The sequence below is a fragment of the Lissotriton helveticus genome, chromosome 4_1 (genome assembly GCF_964261635.1).
Source record: "Lissotriton helveticus chromosome 4_1, aLisHel1.1, whole genome shotgun sequence".
Taxonomy (NCBI): Eukaryota; Metazoa; Chordata; class Amphibia; order Caudata; family Salamandridae; genus Lissotriton; species Lissotriton helveticus.
In genome coordinates, this window is record NC_136063.1 from 1377763125 (window position 1) to 1377789529 (window position 26405).

A 26405-nucleotide genomic window follows, 5' to 3' on the forward strand; every position below is an offset into this window, starting at 1 on the left:
GATGCAGTTTATGGGCTTCATGATAGACTCAGTAGTGGCTACCTTGTCCCTGCCCTCTTGGAAGTTGTCCAAGATCAGGCACGATCTGAAGCGTACTCTAGCAAGGCCCACGATTTTGCTATGCCACTTGGCCAGGGTGGTGGGCCTTCTATCGTCCTCGATCCAGGCAATTTTTCCGGGCCCCCTGCACTACAGGGCCCTTCAGCACCTCAAAGCTTTTCACTTGCGCAAAGGCCTCACTTACTCTTAGGTCATGCCCCTCACCGAGGAGGCCAGGACAGAACTGCAATGGTCGGTCGAACATATGGAGGCCTGGAACGGCTGAGCGATTTTCGGTTCACAACCAGATCTGGTAATAGAGTCAGACGCCAGTGGTTCTGGTTGTTGTGCCTGTGCTGGCGAAGTATCTACCGGCGGAAGATGGTCCTCTTTCGAGCAGGCCCTTCACATCAATTACCTGGAGTTAATGGCGGGCTCGTTTGCGGTAAAGTGCTGGACAAAGAACAGGATCCAAAGTTGTGTTCTGCTCAAGATGGACAATGTGGCAGTGGTTCGCTTCATCAACCATCTCGGAGGGACACGGTCCAAAGCATTGTCAAATCTCGCCCACGATCTTTGGGAATATTGCCTATCCAACCAGATATTCCTGTCAGTGGAGCATCTACCGGGTTCGTCCAACCAAGTAGCAGAATGGTGCTCTCATCACTGGAAGGATACAAGCTTATGGCAACTACACCCCAGTGTTTTCAGGGAAATCCAAAGTCGGTGGGGTCCATTCTTGGTGGATCTCTTTGCCTCCCGCCTGGACACTCAGCTGGAATGTTACTTCAGTTGGTGCCCGGATCCGGAGGTGTTGGCAGTGGATGCTTTCCTCCAGGATTGGAGTATGGAACAGGGTTACGCTTTCCCCCCTTCCCAATGATCATGAGGTTATCAACCCAGGTGAGGGGACAGCAGGCGGACCTAGTGGTGATCACTCTGATATGGAGGTGGCAAGCCTGGTTTCCGGTTCTGATGGAACTTTCCTGGGATTTTCCAACCCCTCAGTCTCGATCTCCTCAAGGATCCTCAGGGGAATCCCCACCATCTTCTAGTCACAAGCAGCTAGCGCTTGATGGGTTGGCAGGTTACAGGCAACTCTGGAAAGTCCCAGGCCTTTCAGAGGAAGCTGCCATGTTGCTCTCTAAGTCCTGGGCCACGAGCACCAATAAGAGAAAGCGGTCCGCTGGTCACGGTGGGGAAGTTGGTGGCTGCGACAACAGGTGGATCCGATGGAGGCGGACATTGTCTACGTCCTTAACTTTTAGCCTCACTGGTAAAGGAGGGACTGGCCTATAGGTCAATCAACACTTTTCGTTCAGCGATCTTGGCGGGCCATGTTCCATTGGCGAACATCCTTTCGTTTGTAAATTATTGAGTGGTATCAGGTTGTCAGTGCCTCCAGAACCATGTTACTCTGTGTTATGGGATGTGAACAAAGTTCTAAACCTGTTTTGCTCCTGGCCATCCAACAAGTATTTGTCGAGGAAGTAAATGATTGTTTATCGCTCTTACTAAACCACAAGGGGCGGTTTTGTCCTCTACTATTGCGAGATGGATCCGCTGGGTGTTGAAGGAGGCAGGTAAAGATACTTCCTGTTTTGGAGCTCACTCAGTAAGAGGTGCAATGGCATCCAAGGCCTTTTCCCTGGGAGAACGACTAGAGGAACTTATCATTATTTAAAGAGAGGGGCCCCTATTTACATAGGAACATCGAGATACCCTTGTGACTATAGCGCTCATTGGCAGCTCCCTCTCTTTTTTAACCTGATATTTATAGAGAGAGGCCCTATAACATATAATGAATGGGGGGTTTTTCAAGCAATATATCAATAGGTAGTTCTTTTTTAAGCATGACGCCAAAAATAGTCCGATATCTTGGATACATGACTCACATATTCTGGGCCATTTTTGCCCTATAAAATATAGATATATGTGCAGACCTATATTATAACAATATACTTGGCATAGGGTGCCCTACATAATCAAATGTCATTGTTATTGTAGGTGTGGTAGTATTTTTGCCGCATGTTATTCCACATGGTTGTTTATATAAAAGAATACCTTATCAGGTTTTGATCCGACATCGACCATCCCTCATTCATAGGGATCCATTGATGTGAACTTTTTGAGGTGAGTTTTTGTTTAACCCAGGGCTTATTAATCACAGGGGGATTTAGGACAATATTCACTATTACTTTTCTGATAGTGGCTACAAGCGAGGTTTTCTTTGCTGTATCTCTATTAGGTATTCATCAACAGTAAAACAGTATAGCTCTGTTACATAGTATACATAGTGAAAGATTAAGTCCGTTACGAAGGTCTTTGTTGATCTCTACTCTTTGCGGCACTATCCGCTATCAGCGGTAGGTACAAGAAAAGAGGGCCTGCTTCATAGAAGTCGTAGAAGATATAGCATTACCTGGTTTATTTAGTTATGGGTTATGTATTTCAGGTTTGAAAGGATCCGATATGGCTGCACAAGTACTCTGAAGGAATTATTCATCTTCAGTGATGTATTTACAAGGTGGGCACTAATCTCATGTAATAGGAATTTAAGTTATAGAGAAAATGGGAATAACACCCTATGAATAATAAGACAAACCAAACCCCATTACATCACGGGTTGACAACAGTGCTTATTATAGTAACTATGGCACTTCATGGTGTTTTCAATGGAATGAAAGTGATGCTTCTTGTGTAAATTGGGAACCCCTGAAACAATTGTATAACACACAGTGATACAACATTCCTATGAATGAGTGAGAATCATCCCAATGGTTTTATATTTGTTCATTTGTTCCTCTCCTCCTTTCTTTTTTAGATAATAAATAATAAAAATAAAATTCTAGTGTATCCTGTATTAGTTAATATGCTTTTCTTAGCATTATCAGATTTGATAATAGAGATTATTTATGTTTACAATAGGAGTTGTTCTTAACCCTCATTAGGTGGAAAAAAGTGATTAATTTTAGATGTGTTATGTGTCGTGATTTTGTGTATTTATATTTTTTATTAAGTTTATGAATTTTTTATCATCTGTTTGAGATCCGAATATTAATTTGTTCAAGTCCTGATGAAGGTGGTACACCAATAAGTTTATACCACTGAAACGGGTTGACGCTCTTTATGTGGGATATGTTACATCCAAGGAACTCCTTGATGTCTAAGATTATAATGAATGACTAGACTGATGGGAATCAATTTATTGATTCTCTTTGGAGTAACTTTAGTATGATGATTTGAATTGTTCACTTTTTGTCTGTCTCTCCTTGATTGATTGTTTTTATTTTTTATTTCTTGAATCATATTCTTTTATACATCGCATAAATGTCATGTTTTTAAATTGTATTTTATTGAAGCAAAATGTTTGAACAAATATGTCCTCTCTCCATATTAAGTAAATTTCCTTATCCCAGTGTGGATTACAATTGGTTTTTGGGTTAATTTCTGGTGTTTCCATTTGAGCTGTGTGGAAGTTTGGATGTATGAGGTATACATAGCTGATTCTATTTAACAAACAGAGGATTTTTAGTAGTTCCAAGAGAATCTCGTTGTTTCTTTGTATAAAGGAGGGACTGGCCTATAGGTTAATCAACACTTTTCATTCAGCGATCTTGGCAGGCCATGTTCCACGGAATAATCAACCGATTGGCGAACATCCTTTAGTTTGTAAATTATTGAGAGGTAACAGGTTGTCAGTGCCTCCAGAACCACATTACTCTGTGTTATGGGATATGAACAAAGTTCCAAACCTGTTTCGATCCTGGCCATCCAGCAAGTATTTGTCGAGGAAGCAAATGTCTGCTAAACTCGCAATGTTGCTGTGTTTGATTTCATATCGCAGGGTTTCGGATGTAAGGGACCTAGATCTGACGGGCCGGGTCTTCACTCTGGAAGGAGTTACTTTTCACATTTCCAGACGAACTAAATGTAATTCATGGTCTGTGTCCTATCCTGCATTCCCTGATGTCCCAAAGTTGTGTGTGGTCTGAGCGCTCAAAGACTACGAAGTGGCGACAGTAGATATACACACACAGTGTAATTGTTTATTGCTCTTACTAAACCACACAGGGCAGTTTTGGCCCCTACTATTGCGAGATGGTTCCGCTGGGGGATGGAGGAGTCAGGTATAGATACTTCCCGTTTTGGAGCTCACTCAGTAAGGGGTGCAATGGCATCCAAGGCCTTTTCCCTGGGAGCACGGCTAGAGGATATTTTGAATGCCGCAGACTGGTCTTCGGATTCCACCTTCCAAAGATTTTACTTTAAAACAGTAGTGTCACTGGGGTCTTTGGTGGAGGACAAGCTTCAAAGTAGCCAAATCTGAAGCCTCCGGTCCTGCCATAAAATGCAAAATGTGCTAGCTAACGTGCAGGAAAGTTTTCAATTCTATTAAGGGCACGGAGGCGAAGATTAGCCCATCCAGTGTTCATTCGAGCCCACCCAGAATATCTGCGTATGTATGGTGAGTAAAATGTTTATGGTAATGTTTTTTCAAACAAGAATGTTGATTATGACATTGTGGCTCATTGCCTGTTGACATGTTAGGTCGTTCAATGTTGTTGCAGAGTGTTTTTAGTCCCTTGAACTTACCTAGCTTTCTTTTACCTAAGGATCGGATGGGGGCAAGCAAGAGTAACCGAAGACTGCCTTAATGGGGTTGCAGGAAGAAAGAGGAAGCTAGAGCATCCACGGGGGAAGTTATGAGACGTCCTTGCACAGGATTGGCTACTTCTGTTTGAACTTTTTCTCTTTCCATTTTCCCTCTGTTCATGGGAAATCTAGTTTTAATATAAATTGTGGTTATTTGTAAAGCTGCTGGAGTGTAATAAATGGAAAAAGATTCAGCCTAATCTTCGCCTCTGTATCCTTAATAGAATTGAAAACTTTCCTGCACGTTAGCTAGAAAATTCAACCCTTTTTGTTGCCTCTTCCATGTATTTTATGTCCTCTTTTCCCTTTATCTTGATTCTCTGCACAACTTCCTGTTTCTTCTTCTGGCTCTCTTTCACCTCGGCTTCTGTGTCTTATCTCTCATCTGCCTTACTTGTATTTATGATGGCAAAGTGCTTTGTTTTTAAACCAGTGAAGGAAAAGAGAGGCAAGGACATTAAAATGCTTCACTACACCTCCTCTTTGGTAGCATGGGCAGGGCATTCACGCCATTGGTGTAGGAGTTCCATACATATGGAAAGCATATTGGAGGAGTGATGGTGAGGGGTGTTCCAATTATCTCCAGTAGCTAGCCGCAATCAGGGAGATAAGTATATATGACAATCATATCAATGCCTACAGCCCTACACCTGCGATGTTGTTGCACAGTGCCAGATAGCCCTATGCTATGCCCTCCCCTGCTGCTGAACTTACTATTTTCTGGGAGCAGTGACCACAGAACATGAGGCCCATCCTTAAAATAGATTTAGTTCTAAGGAGGTGGGGTGGCCCCAGACCAGTCTACTTGCTTCAACTTTCACCTCTTTCCCACACAATATTTTATGAAGATCGAATCACCCCAGACTATATCATCAGAGCTGTGGGGCAGACATTTTTCAAGGACCAATGTGTGTCCCAAACTTCTTCTGCTCTGTCCTGAAATTAGAGCCCAGCTTCTGGTCCACTTGCAGAAAGGGCAAGAATATTTTTGAATGAAATTACCCTGGTACTAATGGCTCCTCCACACCATTTGCTGTGGCCTAAATCTTTTAACTTAGAGTATAGAGGTTTAGTTATACAACTGCAGAACACTTGGGAGAAACAAAACATTGACTGTGCCATCCAGGCTTCTGCTTTGCCTCTGATTTCTATCCTTTGAAATGGCAACTCACAGCCACAATAAGAAGAGGAAAGCACTTGTCAGGATTTCAAATTTCCAGGGTACTGTCAAAGTTGCCCGGGTTTCAATTGAGTTAAACCCAGCCCACCTGAACGGTATAATCCCAGTTGCAGCATGGATTTTATTTGACCTGTAATTCCATAGTTGCATTTCCTGACAACTGTGGAAGACAAAAATTGTAAACTTTAATCAACTTAAAAAACACTCATACAGATCCTTACTTATGTTTCTACTTACCACTTGTCACCAAATTTGTTCACTAAATTAGTGATATTAATAGGAGTTGAGAGTGTTTTATCTTTTTCTCTAAAAAAAGGACATACTGAATTTCAGTTTTGCATTTCCCTAATATCACCAAAACATTGCCTGCAGCAAGCACAAATGTGTGCAATATCCCACCGCTCCCACTCCACCCAGACACCATGGAACCTATTTGCAAACTGCATTTTGTAGAATGGGAAGTAGTACTATATTTGTACTACTCAGTGCTGCAAAATGCTATTCATTACATTTTTGGCAGGGTCCTCCACCTCTGACTCTCCTATCTTCTCTGTACATAATGGTGACGGAGGTATCTGAACACAAAGTGTATGATTTAGGTGTAAATTGGGAGGATCCAGTGAAAGTGTTAGGAGAATGGAGAATAATTACTCAAAATGGGAAGGGTTTAGTGAAAGGCAAGGAGTAGTTTGGAGAGATCCTGCTAATACAAACACACAAACAGTAAGGACCTGATTATGAGTTAGGCGGTCCATAGACCGCTATCCCAGCGGTGGCTGTTCGACAGTGGTGGTCCATCTGCCATATTACGAGTTGTACCATTGACTTTGCAAAGACTGCTGCCTAACCGCCAGGTCCACCAGCAGACCACCGGGGTTGCGGTCAGAGGAAGGCAGCCTCCATTGGGTGGTGCAGAGGCAAAACACCTCAGTTCGTATTACGAGTTGGCTTTCCCACCAGCTGACGGCGGCAGTCAGACCGCTGCTCAAAGCTCGGCGGAGACGAAAGATTTTGAGGGAATACTCACCCCTTTCCTGTTATTCGCAGCAGATATTGAGGTGGATCCCTTTCTCCAGGTCCCCCCTACACAGCAGCATCTTCACCCCGGGGAATACGAGGCAGTCTGCGGCTAAATACAGGTAAGTACTTTGGTACCATATACCCATTATCGGCATTGGCTACATATGGGTCGGACTGTGACAATGAGTAGGTGGTATTTGTATACATATATCATGCATATGTGTGCGTTTGACACGAATGCAGTCGAAATAGTACACACAGGTATCAATATTTACAGAGATACATTGCCCACTGCCGCAAGACCACCGCAGCCACACCACCGGACGCTGGGGAAACTCGGTCAGAAGGTCAGAAGGTAAAAGGCGCAGCGTTCTCCTGGTGGTCACAAATGCGGTGCTTAAGCGGTGGGATCTCCAAACTCGTAATAAGGCCCCAAGACTATTGAGATTCACAAGCTACATTTCCAATGTTGCTACAGTCCAAAGGTTCACAAAACCCCCTACATTTCAAAAGTTACTAGTATTAACTTTACATTTATAAATTCAGTCATAAATGTCTTCACACCGACTTCAGGAGTAGGACACAGGTACGTCTAGACTTAAGTAAGGGAAATTATGAATAGGACCAAAAATGTACATGTACAGCTAGGTGCAGGAGTAGTTTTGCATATGAGTACATTTACATGCATAAATTTACCTTTGTGAATAGGCTTGCATTTCTTAAAAAGTTTTGCTTGATTAGCAAATGTAGGCCACATTTTTACTACCCAGTTCACAAATGTGTGCCACTTTTATGTTGGTGCCTGCACCTATTTCCTGTCCCAATCCGACACTAAAACCTAAGGGGCTATATTTGTAATTGTTTTCATGCAACACAATGCGGTATGTAAGACACAGGGCAGGAATGCGCTATATCTATCAAGATATTGTCCATTCCTGCTCTCTCATTGTGCTGGCGCGCTTTTGGCGGCCTAGCGCCAATGCAGACCCCTTTGCACCATGGTGCAAGGGTGCCTAAATTAGAGGCAGGATTTTCTGTGTGCAGGAAAGGAAACCTTCTTGCACAAAAACAATCCTCTGAGGCCTCTTCCTCTTTGCAGAATGCAGCTCACATCGAAAAAGGAAAAAACAGGGAGACATAAAGATATTTCTCCTCAAAATGCCTCGCCTCAAAAAGCATTGCATTTTACTGCATTCCCAGGTCTACCACTCATGGTAAATCTGGGAATGTGCTGAAGTCCCTTGCTGGATGCATGGGAACACCCACGCTACACCCATGGATTGCCTTCCTGTGGCAGAGTGACACACAATGTCAACGTGCGCTGCCTTGCGTTACTCGAGATTTGCCAAGCCACACAGGCCACACAAGGTGACCTTGCGGTGCTTGGTAAATCTCATTCTAGGTTGTGCGTCACCTTACGTCTCCTTGCGTGGCGAAGGGCAATGCAAAACCTTTGATAAATATACCTTTCAGTATGCAATTGGAGGTACACAATTTTCAAATGCAAATATTGTACGTGCTTTCTAAAAATAGGAAGGAATTGGAATATTGCTTCATTTACAAATACAAAATGGGAGTGTCTAGGGGTAACCAATGATTATTAGACAGAAGCAAATATTTGCCCCTGCTTAACTAACACAATACTTCTCTTGTTACAATTTGACACGTCAGGTGTTATAAAGGGACATGTTTCTAGGGAGGTGTTTTATTTATAATTTTTATTTGTCAATGTGACTTCCGGCATTGTTCTTCTACACGCCTAAGGCAGTGATCCAGCGGCCTATAGAAAATATGTCATAAATCACGCTACCTAACTCTACAACTTATACTAATAATCACTAATTAAACACAAAGGCCCATTAATCAAACATGACATATTATGACCAACTGAACCAAGTGGCCTAATTAACCTATTCACAAATTATATACATTTATATACAACCGCGGTAAATGGATATCATCACTTCAATAAACCTAACTATTTATTAAGCCACTTATGGCGATAGAATCTAGCTAATGGTAACCTGAACCCATGAAATGTCAAGACCAGCTTGTTTTCAAAAGTAAGATTTTATTAGCTATTTATTATATTTTGTAAATGTAAATTTTATTAAGCATTTTTATTAGAATTATTGCTAATAAAAACATTTTAAAGTTTCAAATTTATTATTGCAAAGTATTTATCAGTTTAGCATTTTCAGACCCTAAATCTCTAACTAAGCTAAATAAATGGAAATAAAGTAAAGTCTTTTGAGGGCTCTTACGTGCTCCAAGTAAAGTCCGTCAGCACGACATCCTCATATAAAGGTCAGCAAAAGCAGCAGCGAGCAAGCAACACAACCCTTCTACGGAGAATGGGTTTTTATACCTTACTACGCTAACTAATCTAAGTAAAAGTAATTTTTTCTGCAAAAGTCGGAGTCCCATTGGTTGAAAAGTGACAAGTGACATGTCACCTCATTTTCAAAACATCAGTTCCGTGACTTTCTTAGAGTCCATTGTCTCTAGCATTCGAGCTCCGAGGCTTCCTCAGATTGCAACATTTTCTTGCATAAAATTTTACATCACGTCAAATTCACTTCCTCGGATGCAAAGTTATCAAATGTTCCTCCTGCCGGTTCCTGGCCTTGGCCTTGTCCGAGAAGGAGACTGCTAGAAACACACCACGCTTTCCAAATGTTGCCACCGAAAGGAAATCTTTCTTTGAAAGGACTCTCTCTTGCTCCGTGCAGAAATTATTTGCAAACTCGAGTAAACTAGGCCCAAAGCAGTCAATTTAACTTCTCTAGTGTATAAACAAACACAAGAAAATGATTAATGAAAGAAATATTATTCATTCTGTTTCCACCCTTTGTTTGCTAATTATTTAACCTACCCATTAATCTAATGTTACCTAGCAAAAAGCAAACAAATAAAGCAGCATTTTATATCTACCAGCCTTCATAAAATCCACGAAATCCTTTATGCACCTATAGAGAGTAGAATGACATTACATAGACAAGGGAAGCAAAAGAAGCACATGCTACTTTTAAAACAGCCGCAATTAGTTATAACACGACAAAAGGACAGAATTAATTTATTAATTTGCACGAACAAAAAGATGCAACAAATATGCACGAATATGAGCACACAAGTTAGTTTCCCGCGTATAATGTAATTTTAATCTAGGTTGAATTAATACAAACACAGCACCAAACATTAATAAAGTTATTTTCATTATGGAAGTGTGACTTCACGAGTTGAAATAAAATTATTTCCAAATCTCGCTCCATCAACTCCCTCATCTGGTGATTAACAAATCACCACACCACACCCAAAATTTAGTACATTTTTTACTACCCGAAAATGGTTCGAATTCATTTGTATTAGTATTTTCTAAAAATTTGTCTCTGCAAAATCCTTGCAACTATCATATAGAACCCTACGTAACTCTTGTAACTCAATTTCTTTCTCTTGTTCCTTTTTGATCTTATAAATTCGCTTCTTTTCCTTCATATGTTTCTTTCTCTTGTGTAACATGCAACTAATTTTTGTTAAAACTACTATAAATATTATTACAAACAAAGGTGTTAAAATCTTGCCAAGAACTGAACCACCAATCTCTTGAAACCAAGTTTTAATAGCCTGGAATCTCTTTGCAAGTCGCTCTGAAAAATCATCTTCTTCTAAAGGAACTATTTCTGAATGCATTTCTGTAATGTTTTTAATATACATCTCAATATTCTTACTTTCATCAGGGATGTAAGTACAACAGTGCTGAACATGTAAAATACCACAGACTCCTCCCTCTTTTGCCAGGAGTATGTCTAAGGCAAGGCGATCTTGCATCACCATAGATCTAATTGCAATGACCTCGACATTCACTAACTGGAAACCATCTGCTGTGTCAGTAGACAATCTATCAACAATTGTGGATAATTTTCTGATCCTTCCTGCATTCAAGGTTATACCTACTAAAGGTATTACTGCTTCAAAAATATCTCCCAAAATTTCTGTAAAACTTACTCTTTTATATCTATTTATATGATTATTAATTTTAAACACTCCTTCATTTCTGTCAACATGAAATATCTTTGGAAAAACAAGTCCAAGAAAACATGTCCCATACCAATGATCTGGAAGGTTATAATAAGCCTTATCACCACAAATAAAGTAAATCCCAGGAAAAATTGGATCGTTGCCACCTTTGAATCCCCAACCTCCCATGATTTGATAAGTGTCCTCACAATTACTAGCACCTACAAAATAATTATCAAAAAGTGTATTATCCCTTCTAATGCAAAGCTTACCACTAATTGGTTTATCTATGTGTATTGCAACATTATCAAAAGTCTTGCCATTAAGCTTCTCATCCTCTTTTTGCCAGAATTTAGATTTAGTCTGTTTGACTATTTCATTTCTCTTATAAATTGCTCTTCTCTCCTCAACAAGATTCAAGAAAGACTTTTCTTCATCTCTTAATTTACAGGTTAAATTATTCTTGTAAGCATACTCATAAGTGAGTTCATTAGTGACTAAAAAGAATTCCCTCATCTGTTTAGCTTTTTTATGTTTATTCAAAGCACTCTCAATTTTTAAATTCGCAAAAATCTCATCAAAGTTTGAATAGTAATATTCTAAGCGACCAGTCTGATAAAATAAGCTAGCTAACACACTACAAGTTATCCCATATGAGAGAGGAAGCATATTGTATGTCACTCCCTCAGAAACAGAAGCAGGTAATTTTACACAAACATAGCAATCTTTGACACTCAATACCTTAACATATTCTCCCAAAAGCCTTGAGAATGAATTGCTTGAAAAATCACTAACAGATTTATCCTGATGAATTTCAGGTTTGTGATCAATTACTTTGTTAGCTATAATTGTTGCACTATGTTTATTTTAACTAACTGAAGCTTTGCTTGTCATGTTAGCTTTATATAAATCTTTACTAATTTCAAAAGGAATGACAACAGCCAATACTAACCAGAGCAGAATTAATATGAGCACACACACCAGAGTCATCTTACAGCATTTCTTGAAAATGGAACACTTTGAAGTACTCCTCTCCATAACATAAGGCATCTTTAAAAGTCTTATCTCAAAAAGTAATAAAAAGAAAACAAAATTTTAAAATTTAAATCAGACTAAATATACCCCCCTTTTTAAAATCTTTTTTTTTTTTAATCCTCTAACAACTTTTCTTCGACCTAATGTCACAAGTTAATTTCCAACTAAACAACTTTTCTTCGACCTTGTGTCACCTAACACAATTGCTTCAGCCTTTTGCCAGAAACAAAAACCAAAAATTATTTATATTAGTACTTCAATCATTGTCACTAATTTCTTCAATTTCTTCCTGACTACTGCTGTTAATTTCAATAACAGGAGGAATAATCAGATAAGTCCACTCAGGAGATTTATACTTCTGATTAGGTCTCAAAATTCTTAGTTTTTCTAGTCACTACTTCTATTTTCCTCCCTTTTTCAACTTTCTTCTCACGTTCTTTTTGACTAGTGATTTCATTCACCTGTTCTTTAGACTTTTTAATCAACCTGACTCTTAATCCTCCATTTTCACTCGGCCATGATTCTCCTTTTCTCAAGATCTTTCTTTTCGGTTCTGCTATATTTGTTTCATTCTTCCAAGATCTTTTTCTCACTCTTCCTTCTTCATCATCAACATCACTTTCTCTAGAATCACTATCAGAAATTTCTATTCTTGACTCAGGAACTTTTCTAATCGGCAGTCTCACTCTGTTAGGAACTATACTCTGTCTTCCATCACTGGTACTTGGTAATTCGACTTCCTCCTCCTCTTCAATTACCTTCAGCTTCCCAGTTTCTGGTTTCTTGTTCCTTCTTCCAAAGCTTATCCTCTGCTTTTCGATACTCTCCTGGTCAGAAATTTCAATTGATTCAGCTTCTCTGTCTTCAAAATTTTCAATAGTCTCTACTCCATTCACTTTCTTGGTAGACTCTTCTGTTGAATTTCTTTTAATCAGATCTTCATCACTTTCAGAGTAAATTTCAATGATTTCCAAATCTTTTCTGTTCAAGTCTTTATTCACTTGCAGATTTTCCAGATGTCGACCTCTCTGTCGATCTTCAGAATCTGGATTTCTTTCACCTTCTACTTCGGAATCAGAATCATCTGTAGAATCACTCTCTTCATCAGAGTTTTCAGGAGTAGGAATTGGAATAGTGTGGCTCGGATGTATCCACCTCTTCAATCCTTTACACTTCACAGCATTCGTTGTTACTAGAATTATTTGTCTAGCTTTCTGCCACCTTGGAACTAGACAATTTCTTCTTCAATGTACTTTAGTTCTAACCCAATTTCCAGGTCTCAGATCATGTGTCTGTACTTTTTCATCTGATTGTACTTCAGTTCCCACCTGATTAGATACAGAAGTAACTACGTCAGATAGTCTCTTGCAATATTCCAAAATAGCACTGTCATTAATGCTCAACAATTTCCCTACTGGTACAAAAGCTTGTCTCATGACTCTGCCCATAAGAATTTCATGAGGGCTTAGTCCTGTCTTTTTATCAGGTATGCTTCTTAGAGACATTAAAACAAGTGGAAGAGCATCTGTCCACTTCATACCTGTATCAAGACACATTTTTCCAATTCTGTTTTTGATCGTTCCATTAATCTGTTCAACTACTCCAGATGCCTCTGGTCTGTATGCACAATGTATTTTCCGCTCAATATGCAAAGCTTCACAGATCAATTTCAAAAGTTTATTATCAAAATGTCCCCCTCCATCACTCTCAATAGTGACAGGGAAACCGTATCTTGGGATAATTTCTCAAAGAAGCAATTTTGCCACTGTAATCGAATCACAATGACGTGTTGGAAATGCTTCCACCCATCGTGAAAACAAACACACAATCACCAAAACATATTTTAAACAATTGTGTAAAGGCATTTCAATGAAATCCATTTGTAATCTGGTGAAAGGACCACCCTCTCGACCTATGATTCCTGTACCTACAACTGATTTTCTATTTGGGTTCATTTGTTGGCAAGTTAAACACCTCTGACAGAGAGATTCAGCAATTGTTCTAAATTTGGTATTAAACCATGTTTCTTTAAAAAGTCTGATCATAGAATCCCTTCCTATATGACCAGGGCCATGATATAATCTGGCCATGTCAGCAATCATACAATTAGGTGAAACTACTCTGCCATCTTTGTAAGTCCAAACTCCATCTTCATCTCGAGGTCTACATTCTGCTTTTAACCATGTGTTTTTCTCATCATCATCAGCCTCATTTTGTAAATCTCTAATTTCCTGCCATGTCTCAACTACTGTTGTTAGCATCAATGAATTCGAATCACTCTCTTTACTCCTTTCCCGATTATATGCACAACCATTTCTTGCACAATACTTAGCTGTCTCATCTGCATAAGCATTGCCTTTGGTGATATAATCCTCACCCTTTTTGTGAGCTGCACATTTTACAACAGCAATTTCTTTAGGTAATTGAATGCCATCTATTAATCTCCTAATGAACACTGCATTTTTAATTAGAGATCCTGCTGAAGTTAAATAGCCTCTCTGAGACCTTAGCTGTCCATAATCATGCACAACTCCGTATCCATACTGGCTATCAGTTATTATGGTAACTCTCAAATCCTTTGAAATTTCACAAGCACGAATTAAAGCAATCAATTCAGCCAACTGTGCTGAACGAATTCCTTCAAGACATGATGCTTCTTCAACATCTGCAACTGTACAGACCGAATATGCTGCCTTTAAAACACCTCCTTCTGATCTTAGACAGGAGCCATCTACAAAGTAGACAAAATCTGATTCAGGCAAAGGTTCGTCTTTAATATCTTGCCTTGGCTTGGTACAGTATTCCATAACGTCCAAGCATTCATGCTCCACATCAATTTAATCAACAATTTCAGAATCAGGCAATAATGTAGAAGGATTCAAATTTACACATCTTGCAATAGAAACATTATCTGCTCCTAAAATAACTTTCTCATATTTTGTTAACCTGTTACTCGTTAAATATTGAGTTTTACTTCTGGTCAGGAGTATTTCAACTGAATGGGGAACATAGACTTTTACAGGAAATCCCATAATGATCCCTTCACTTTGCTCCAAACTGACACTAGTTGCTGCAACTGCTTTTAAACAACCTGGTAAGGCTTTTGCAACAGGATCAAGAACTGCTGAAAAGTATGCAATGGGTTTTCTCAGATTCCCATGTCTTTGACTTAGTACAGACAATGCACATCCTTCTCTTTCACTGCAATATAGTTCAAAATCCTTTTCATAATTTGGCATGCCTAGAGCTGGAGCTTCACTTAGGCTTCTTTTTAGATTCTCAAAAGCTTCCAACTCAGATTCATTAAGAACAATCGGATCTTTTACATCTGATTTAGTCAATTTCTGTAGTGGTTTCGCAATTACTGAAAATCCACTTATCCATTGTCGACAGTAACCAACCATCCCTAGAAACATTCTAACCTGTCTTTGAGTTCTTGGAGGTTGCATTGCTTGAATCATTTTAATTCTTTCAATTGTTACCTGTCTTACTCCTTTTGCAATTCTATGTCCAAGGTATTTCGCTTCTTGTTTACAAAACTGCAACTTTGCAGGAGACACTTTATGTCCCTCACCTGCTAGATGATTTAAAAGTACAATTGTGTCTGTCACACAATTTTCTCTCGATTTTGCAGCGATTAGTAGATCATCAATATATTGCTCTAATGTCGACCTACCAGGTAGATTTAGATCTTCTAAAGATCTCTTCAACAACTCATTAAAGATAGAAGGACTCTCTGTATACCCTTGAGGAATTCTGCACTATGCGAGGGTCCTATTTTGGAACCTGAAAGCAAAAATTTCCTGACTCTCTGGATGTAAAGGAACAGTAAAGAATGCATTGCATAGATCAATGACAGTATACCACTCAGCATCATGTGGAATCTGATATAAAATAACTGCTGGATTTGGAACAACAGGACAACATGGAACAACAATTTGATTAATCTTTCTCAGATCTTGAACGATTCTATATGTTCCATTTGATTTTTTAATTCCCATAATCGGTGAATTACAAGGACTACTCTCAATTTCCTTTAGAACACCCTGCCTAATGAATTTTTCAATCACTGGAATAACACCTTCTATAGTTTCTGCTTTCATTTTATACTGAGGAATGTTTGGAAATTCTATTCCCTGCTTCAATGCAATTTTGACTGGATCGATATGTTTCATCAGACCCATTTCATTTCCAGTAAAATCCCAAATCTCATTTTTGACTGTCTCTTTTAGTTCTACAGGAAGGTTTTCTTTTTCAAAAGCAGGAAACAATTTTGATCCTTCTGTTTCTACCAAAATCATTGTCATTCTATACCAACCATCTTCCTCCATTGTTTGTAACTCTACTCCATCAGGAGAACATTATATTCTGCAATTCATCTTGCACAATATATCTCTTCCTAGTAAATTCACTGGACTACTATTACAAACCACAAATCTATGTTTATCTTTAAAATTTCCAATTTCAACTTGCACTGGATCAGTCAAGTCAGTTCTAATCTGTTGATTACTAACTCCAACTACTTGGATGGTTTCCCCAGAGAGAGGTAGGTTTTCGATTTCCACTGATCTAACAGTAGAACGGGTAGCACCAGTGTCCACTAGAAAAGGGATGTCTACATCATTAACTTTCCCATTTACAAATGGACCAGACTGGTCAACCTCAAGAGTGGCTCCTATTACACACTCTTCTCCCTCTCTCGGGCACCGTCAGAAGTAATCATCAGAATCATTTCCTTGATTCTCTGTTAACAAAAACTGTCCTGAAGCATTTCGCACAATTTGTCTTTGAGTCCTTATTACCTGATCATCTCCTTCAAATCCCACACCTGGATTATATTTTTGACTTCCCCCAGAATTAGGAAAGGGAGGCTGTGGAATTTGATTCTGCTGTTGAACCAATTGATTTTGTAGCTGTCGCTGAAGACTCAGGTCATTCAGTTTACGCTGCAAACGTAGCTGTTGCTGCAGATCAACATCGTTCTGCATCTGTGGGTTTAATAATGGATTTTTAAAATTTCTGGGAGGGTTTTTACACTCACTTTTCCAGTGTCCAATTTCGCCGCAATTAAAACAAGGCAATTTCTGTTTTAAATCATCCATTTTAGCATTATATCTTTTATTATTATTAAATTTAAATTTTCCTTGACCCTGATTCATATTCTGATTTTGAATAAAACTTCCATTTTTATTTTCAAGACTAGCAATTTGTTGCTCAGCTACTTTCACTTGTGCCCACATTGCTTTCTCCTTTAACTTCTTTTGTTTGACTTCTAACTCATCACTACAGTATTTTGCTTTTCTCAAAATGTCGTCAACTGAGAGTGATTGCCATCCGACAATACTATTTCTAATCATTTCCCCAACTTCAGGTCTAAGACCATAAACAAATCTATAAATAAAATGGCTCATATCTTTTTCGTCTAATTTCTCATAACCACTATATTGTTTGAAAACTAGTAGTAACCTTTCATAAAATGAATGAACTGATTCCTTAGGTTCCTGATTAGTTCGATCTATTTTAACCCAATCCACTTCTTTTGGAGCAATCTTTTGTTTTAACCAATAAATCACCTTTCCGTAAAAATCCATCACTATTGGAGCTGGAGCACCAGTTTCTTTAATTCGCTCTGGTTCCTCTTTTGGCCAACTTATAGCAATTTTAAATTCTGTCCAAAGATCTGACGGAACAACAATATCAAAAAATCCGTCCAGATCAATCCACAGAACTTTTGAAACTTTTATAAACCTGTCTACTTGTCGATACCATTCAACAGGTTTCTCCCTCAGTCTTGGAAAATCGTTAGTGAAAAGTAAAATATCCTGTCTCGACCAAGGAACATGAACATAACCTCCACCAGCAATTTCTCTCATTGGAAACTGTTTTGATAATTTCTCAAATTTTTCATCCTCCTTCTTTCTAGTCCATTTCACTCTCCATTTGCTCAGTTCACCAAGCTTTTTGATGTAAACAATCAAGTCTTTTATGTGCATTATTCTTCCAATTGAATTCAAATTCTCAATGTCCCTTTCTGTAAAATCTAATCTATAATGCTTTCCAAAATTCTTTTGTCTACTTAAATCAATTTCTAGTTCAGCTGCCAATTCTTCTAACTGATCATATTTATTCTTCGTTTTCCATTGAATACTCTTGCAGATGAACAGTAGTTCATCATCACGACAAAATTTTAGACTGTCAGAACCAATTGTACCAATTATTAATTCTTCTAAATTTGCTTTTAATTTAGCAACATCAAGTTTTGAATTTGACCCTCTTCTTTCAGAGGACTCAGCATCAGATTCTGCACCCATTGGAGAATTATTAAAAGAACCTTCATTGAAAGTTAAATCAGGCATTTTCGTTTTCTCATGATTAATTTCAGATAAATCAGAATAAAATTTTTCAGCAATTTTTTGAATTTCTGCATTTAAAGGAATCGTTAAACTTGTCCTGTTATTTTCTCTTTGTTCAAAAACAGGCTGAACAGGACCAATAGTTACTGGAACAGTTACAGCTTCCATGCCTTTAGTTATTTGTCGAATTAATTCTTCTTTCGATCGTAACTATTCTGAAGTATTTACAACTTCCTCATCCCTAATTTCTCTCATTAAATTTTTAGGAGCTTCCCTTTCTTTTAGAATTAACGAAAAATGTTTACCCCCATGTAAACATCAGCATTTGTCCCAGTTTCTGATTTTTCTGGAGTTTCAAAAGATTCTGAATTATTAGGGTACAATTTTGGAGATTCATTTATAGGAGGAGCACTTGGTGTAGTTTCAGTAGAAACCATCGGAGTAGACCATGATCGAGGAGGTCTCAAAGGTTCATTTCTTTTATTAGAGGTAAAAATTTCTTCTAAAACTGCATCTTCAGATTCACTTTCTATGACTACATTATTTTTCTTTTCAGATCTTTTTTCACCAGGAGATCCCAAAACCATTTCTCTAATTAAATAGAGACCATCACACATGTCTCCCTGTCTCCACATTCGCATTCTATCTTCATATGTCTCTCGTCTATAGCTTGGTATTTTCGGAGGTCTTTTAATACCACTCGCTTCTCTTTGAAGTTGAAACATTTCATCCTCCCATTCAACTAAAGCTTCAAATTGTGTAGGTCTCGGTTTCGGTATAAGAGCATTCATCTTTTCTCTCAAATTTCTTAATTTTTTTTATATTAAATGAACCATCTTCTGGCCAAGTCAAAACACCGTCATCTTTTGTATAATGCTTCCAGACATCAAACCACAAGACAGTATGATATCCATATTCACCTTCCATATACGCTGCAGGTGTTTTGTATTTATGAAGCAATTTACCACCTCGCGTTTTTACTTTCTTGTCAGGTGAAATAAAAATTTTAAACCTTTGAAGCATTGAAGGCTTTTTCTCAACATGTTTAAAATAATAACTCATTTTTCGAATCAAATCCAATTGAAGGAAATGATCGTAAAATATTTCCTGGATGTTCCGTAACACTAGCCAATCTGTGCGCGAAACACACCAACAAGCCAATCAGAGTTGAGCTACGTCACTACCTTGCTCAACGAATAGAAATTTGTTCGTTCTCAAAGAACCAATCAGCTTACAGCACGTCAGAGTAATGAGAGCCAATCAGAACACAGCCTGTGACGTATGCTACCCAATTACTGCGCGAACCGTGTGACGTACACAGCTGCTGCGGTTTCTCGTGTCTCACTCTTAGCGCTCACCCCTCCTTTACAAAAACTTTTCACAGCGCCATTTTAAGAACGCGTTTTCAATGAAAATTAATTCAACAACCACAAGAAAGACTCATCTGTCTGTTTCTCTAATAAGTGATAGAATTTCAATCATACAAGAATTCTATACGTGGAATAGACGACGCTATTCTCACAGAATATACATTTGCCGATAAAGTAATCCTTTTACTCTACCCTTCAAACAAATAATAATGAACTTGTTTCCCTCAGAATGCACATCCAAGTGACAATTCAAAGTTTAACTTGAACACTCTTACAAAACAATTACGCACTTTCAAACGGAAAATGTCCCTAATCAAACACACATGAAATCCATACAGGACTCTCACCTGTTTATAGATATCATGCACCGTTAGTAAATGACCGACGTTATCCGTACAGGACTATCACCTGTTTATAGATATTAAGCATGTTATCCGTACAGGACTCTCACCTGTTTATAGATAATCATACACCGGCATTAACTTACCCTTCACACAAGTTCGAATATATACTATTACTTTTATCACAGTGAGTTTTAGAGCGGGCTCATTGTCCCTATACTCATGCTGTTCAAATTTCTTAGATAATCCTCACTATACAACTCTCATTCTTAACCCTAACTAGTGTTGCATGGCGACAACACTTGTGATACACGGCGATACCACTACTCATGAAACAGATCAAATGTGCTGTGTGACTACCTTCTCATCACACTAATTTGTACCGGTACAACAAGGAATTTTCACGCTGCTGGAAAAAACCTCACATATAGTACGAAAACGGACTCAACATATGTTAGACATCGATCCTATGTAACTACCATATATGTTGGTTACCATAGCAACCATCAAATTCAACATATGTTAGACATCGATCCTATGTAACTACCATATATGTTGGTTACCATAGCAACCATCAAATTCTGCTACCAAGGTAATTGATCCAGCGGCCAAGGTAATTGATCCAGCGGCCTATAGAAAATATGTCATAAATCACGCTACCTAACTCTACAACTTATACTAATAATCACTAATTAAACACAAAGTCCCATTAATCAAACATGACATATTATGACCAACTGAACCAAGTGGCCTAATTAACCTATTCACAAATTATATACATTTATATACAACCGCGGTAAATGGATATCATAATTTCAATAAACCTAACTATTTATTAAGCCACTTATGGCGATAGAATCTAGCTAATGGTAACCTGAACCCATGAAATGTCAAGACCAGCTTGTTTTCAAAAGTAAGATTTTATTAGCTATTTATTATATTTTGTAAATGTAAATTTTATTAAGCATTTTTATTAGAATTATTGCTAATAAAAACATTTTAAAGTTTCAAATTTAATATTGCAAAGTATTTATCAGTTTAGCATTTTCAGACCCTAAATCTCTAACTAAGCTAAATAAATGGAAATAAAGTAAAGTCTTTTGAGGGCTCTTACGTGCTCCAAGTAAAGTCCGTCAGCACGACATCCTCATCTAAAGGTCAGCAAAAGCAGCAGCGAGCAAGCAACACAACCCTTCTACGGAGAATGGGTTTTTATACCTTACTAGCTAACGAATCTAAGTAAAAGTAATTCTTTCTGCAAAAGTCGGAGTCCCATTGGTTGAAAAGTGACAAGTGACATGTCACCTCATTTTCAAAACATCAGTTCCGTGACTTTCTTAGAGTCCATTGTCTCTAGCATTCGAGCTCCGAGGCTTCCTCAGATTGCAACATTTTCTTGCATAAAATTTTACATCACGTCAAATTCACTTCCTCGGATGCAAAGTTATCAAATGTTCCCCCTGCCGGTTCCTGGCCTTGGCCTTGTCCGAGAAGGAGACTGCTAGAAACACACCACGCTTTCCAAATGTTGCCACCGAAAGGAAATCTTTCTTTGAAAGGACTCTCTCTTGCTCCGTGCAGAAATTATTTGCAAACTCGAGTAAACTAGGCCCAAAGCAGTCAATTTAACTTCTCTAGTGTATAAACAAACACAAGAAAATGATTAATGAAAGAAATATTATTCATTCTGTTTCCACCCTTTGTTTGCTTATTATTTAACCTACCCATTAATCTAATGTTACCTAGCAAAAAGCAAACAAATAAAGCAGCATTTTATATCTACCAGTCTTCATAAAATCCACGAAATCCTTTATGCACCTATAGAGAGTAGAATGACATTACATAGACAAGGGAAGCAAAACAAGCACATGCTACTTTTAAAACAGCCGCAATTAGTTATAACATGACAAAAGGACAGAATTAATTTATTAATTTGCACGAACAAAAAGATGCAACAAATATGAACGAATATGAGCACACAAGTTAGTTTCCCGCGTATAATGTAATTTTAATCCATGTTGAATTAATACAAACACAGCACCAAACATTAATAAAGTTATTTTCATTATGGAAGTGTGACTTCACGAGTTGAAATAAAATTATTTCCAAATCTCGCTCCATCAGCAGCAGCGAAGTTTATCAGTTACAATGGGTCATGTTAATCTTGTAGTTTCCTTTGGGGCATATTATCAAAGACAGAGTTAAAATTATCGCTGATTTAGCGGCAGAAAGCTGATGCTAAAGCGGCAATGATGGGCTTCATAATATGCCCAGATAATTCCGATAGAAGCTCATATTCACACCAGAACATGGTCTTCTATTGGAATTCTCAAGGGTCTATTATCAAGCCCATTATCCCCGCTTTAGCGGCAGTTTTCTGCCGCTAAAACGGCGATAATTTTTAACGACATTCTTGATAATATCCTGCCTTTGTCTGTTAGCAAAATGTGCCCGATTTACTCAATATAGAGGCATACGAATCCACTGTTTGGGCTATGTGCATCTTTTAGTAAAGAGCAGAAAGGAACACATTTTGCAGCAGGCACTTTGTGCATTTTCTGCTTTTAACGCACTAACTAATGATTATTTTTTAATCAAGTCTTAGGTTTATATTTTCATTCATTCCATGGTATGCTTAGCAGATTCTGAAGAAAAGTGCTCGGATCGGAGCTTCCAATTAATAAGTGTATTTATGTGTGTGTGAGTGTGTGATTTGTCACTGAAATGTAAAATCACGTAGTTAGTAACCCCGAGTGAGTTTCCATAAGCGACATCTCGCTTTAATGTTTTTTAAATCACACTGTGTATGTAGTGTAACTCTTCAAGGAAAGTTCCTTTCGGCTTTGGATTCCACCCTACCTTGAAGACGTGTACAATCAACAAAAGTAGCAGCTCAATAAATGTAATTAGTGAGGAAGGAGGAAAAACTGCTCATATCCATGGTGCTACTGAATTCCCTGCAGTGCCACAGAAACAGATACAAGACCAAAGCAATATGGAGTAAGCAGGCGAAAGGGGATAAAAGGTGAACAGCAAAGAGCTCGCATCAGCAGAAACTGATACCTTTGGCATAACAGGCTCAGTTGCATTAGCATGAACAATGTCAGTGGAATTAATTATAAATTGCACTGTTTTATGCTGATGTTATTTTTTTCCAAAATGTAATTTTGTTCTAAAGGCACGCATTGCTAAGTCTCTATTCCAGCTGTCCTGGAGTCTCCAAGTCACGTGCCATTAAGCATTGTCAGCTGAAAAACCAGAGACGAAAATGATATTTGCATTTAGATGCTTACAATACATGTGTTCATACCCTGTGGCAGAAAAAATTAAAATCAGTGTTAACCTTCATTACTTTGTTTGCAAAGGACATAAGGTAGTACTCCGGAAAGAACCACAGAAAACAGCAATTAGAAAATGTTATCACGAATTATTTTATCTGCGATGCTAAAGTGTTATGCAGCATTGCTGCCTAGACTGCTGCTGTAGTGCAAAGTTGCCCACTCTTCACACGTCACTAAAACCTAAATATGACTTATACCCAACACACAATATGAATGTGCCCTTTGCACCTGAACCTTACACATCATAGTGATTCTTGCACAGGTTACAACTGGCACTGTTCTTTCAAAGAGTCTTTACTGTAGAATTTATAATTCTCACATAAAATGGTTTATGATGTCAAAAGAAATCTAATCAGTAGCAGTCGGTGGTGGGAGTGCTGTCCGGCGGTGACGTGGGACGGGCGAGGGGCAGGACGGGGGGTAGTAAACTAAGAAATACGGCCAAATACAGGTAAGTAAACATATAAATAAATAAAACGAATTTTGTTGCGCGTACTGCATTGCATTTGGCGATGCAGTGCGCACAATGAAAAAGGCAGAAAACAGAGAAATGAGAAAAAGAAGTCAAAGAGAAAATACAGGGATCAAAAAGAATCTGCAAGAGTGATGCAGTAGCTGATGGGATGGGCCCTCAGGGAAAATAGAATGGAGTTGTGCTACCCACAATATGATGTTGAACATAGCTGTAACTATTTTGGGTTGTAAATTTTAACCTAGTGATAGATTAAAGTATTTTTACCATGTTAATCAAGCAGTTATGCTGCCATGGGTATTCTCGGTTGGGTACTACTCTCCAACAGATAAAGGTGTGAGTGTAGGAACAAACATTCTATGGGAAGAGAAACATATGGCAATCACGTGTACGGCAACATGAAGAAAAATGAAAAAAAACATGCTCAGTAATGAAGATTATTATAGTTAGTGATCTAAAGCTTGGGGGCGAAATAGGTTTATGGAACAAAATTTCCAAATGGAAATGTACTTGTTAAATCTTAAACATTTGTGCATTGGAAGGTAAATGGAAATCTCAGAAAAGTCACATATACTTTATCGACATATTTTAGAAAGCGCGGCGTCTTGTCTCGTAATGATTTCAATGTACTAAACAGTTAAAGTAATCGATGAATGTGGCAAAGTAGTTTTCCAATATTCCATGGTGTGTGGGCCTCGTCTAATAGTCCCCATTCGCTTCTAACTCTTCTGAGATCAAGTCAAATGATGTTTTGAAAAGTTTAGTTCTCATGACTTTCCGTAAGGACAGTTAGTTCGCTGCTGCTTTTGAGGTGGGATTTGGGAATTCTTCAGTTTTTTACTTTGAAATCCTATTAATGTTTGTCCAAAGTTTAGTCTCCAGAAAGTTTGTTGGATGAGTTAATGTGATGCAGGGTAATGGAAGCTTTTTGTGAGGGTGTGTGTAACTGACTCAATTCTCTCTAGCGTAGGTACTCATAATTGCAGCAAAATATTACTTGTATTTATGTGTGATTATGTGAGAAGCGTATTCCAACATTTAGCATTATCCAATATGACCCAGAGGCCTCATTTTGTGCTAAGGAAATAGAACTAAATTCTAGAGAACACGAACTGCAGTAGCCAACAGCTGCTCACTCTCTCTTAGATCATTGTTCTTGTGTAGAATTTGTGCCCATAGTTACTCTTTTTTCAGTTCAAAATCAAGTTTATTAAAGAAAAGCATGGGAATAATACAAATCAGGGACAAAACTAATAAGGGAGCAATGGTGGAGAAATAATAAGAGGGGAATGGGGGGAAGGGAAATAAAAACTTACAGTGGTGGAATAATAAAAAGGATAGCAATGCAATGCAACAAAATCAATACATCATGCAGAATATAAAGGTAAATCATTTTGAAAAAAGCATAAAAATAAAGGGTGCAATAAATAGGTAATGTAATAGAATGCAAATATGGCTATGCAGTAAAATAGAGTGGTTAAATAGAAAGTAATGTGAAGGGTATCAAGGAGGTTTAGGTACTTCCTGCTGCGCAGGTCTAGGGCGGAAAGAACGAAGTGCACATTTATCTAAATATAATGTAATAGGAAGCCATAAGTCAGCACGTTTAGTGGCCAGCTGTGGAGGAAAAACAAAAGCAGTATCGAGTCTGTGGTTGTGAAGTACATTAAACCACCAAGCTTTAAAAGTAATACTAGATGCAGACTTCCAATTGATCGTGATCTGTTGAAAGGCAACCGCTAATAATAAATCAACAATTCGAACATTAAGGTCATGACAGTCCCAACAAGAAGACAGGCTACCCAGGAAAACATGAGCATGTGAAAATGGAATAGTAGTAGAAAAAATGACATTAATTTGTGCCCAAACTTGTGACCAAAAGGTATGAACATCCTTGCAAAGGAACAACATGTGAAACAAGGTAGCATGTGGGGAAGTACATGACCAACAAGTGTCGGGTGTGTTAGGGAAACGTTGGTGAAGGGTGTAAGGAGTGTGTAATAGACGGTTATAAATAAAGAATAGAGATTGAGTTAAGGAAGCAGCCCTGGAGGATTTACGAATCTTTAACCAGATCCTATCCCAAAGAGGGGTCGGCCAGGAGAGGGAAAGATCAGTCTCCCACTGCTCCTCAACTTTGCTCTTAAGTCTGGGAATAGCGTGTACATGAAGCTGTTTGTAAAGAACAGAAGCTTTTGGAAGGGTGAGTAGAGTAGAATGAAGGTGAGCAATAGGGTCTGGATTAGATGAAGGAGGAGGAGTGGCAGGAAGTGTAACATACACGGCCATGACTGACGCCTTGAGGAGAAGATATTGGGGAAGATAAGTGAGGGGTAGGTGAAAGGTGAGACGAAGAATGGAAAAGGGTAAGAAGGCGGAACGTGAAAACAATTGGGAAACCCACAGCAGTCCTTTGGATCTCCAAGACTTCCATAGAATGGGTTTGCCCCGGATCAGAAGGTACTTATTATGCCATATAGTAGAGGAGAGAAAGTCAGCAATGCAAGCAGGAGCCGAAGGGTGAGAGGAATGGAGGAGTTTGAGGGTGAACTTATGAATAGGGGTAAGAAGTGAGGCAGGC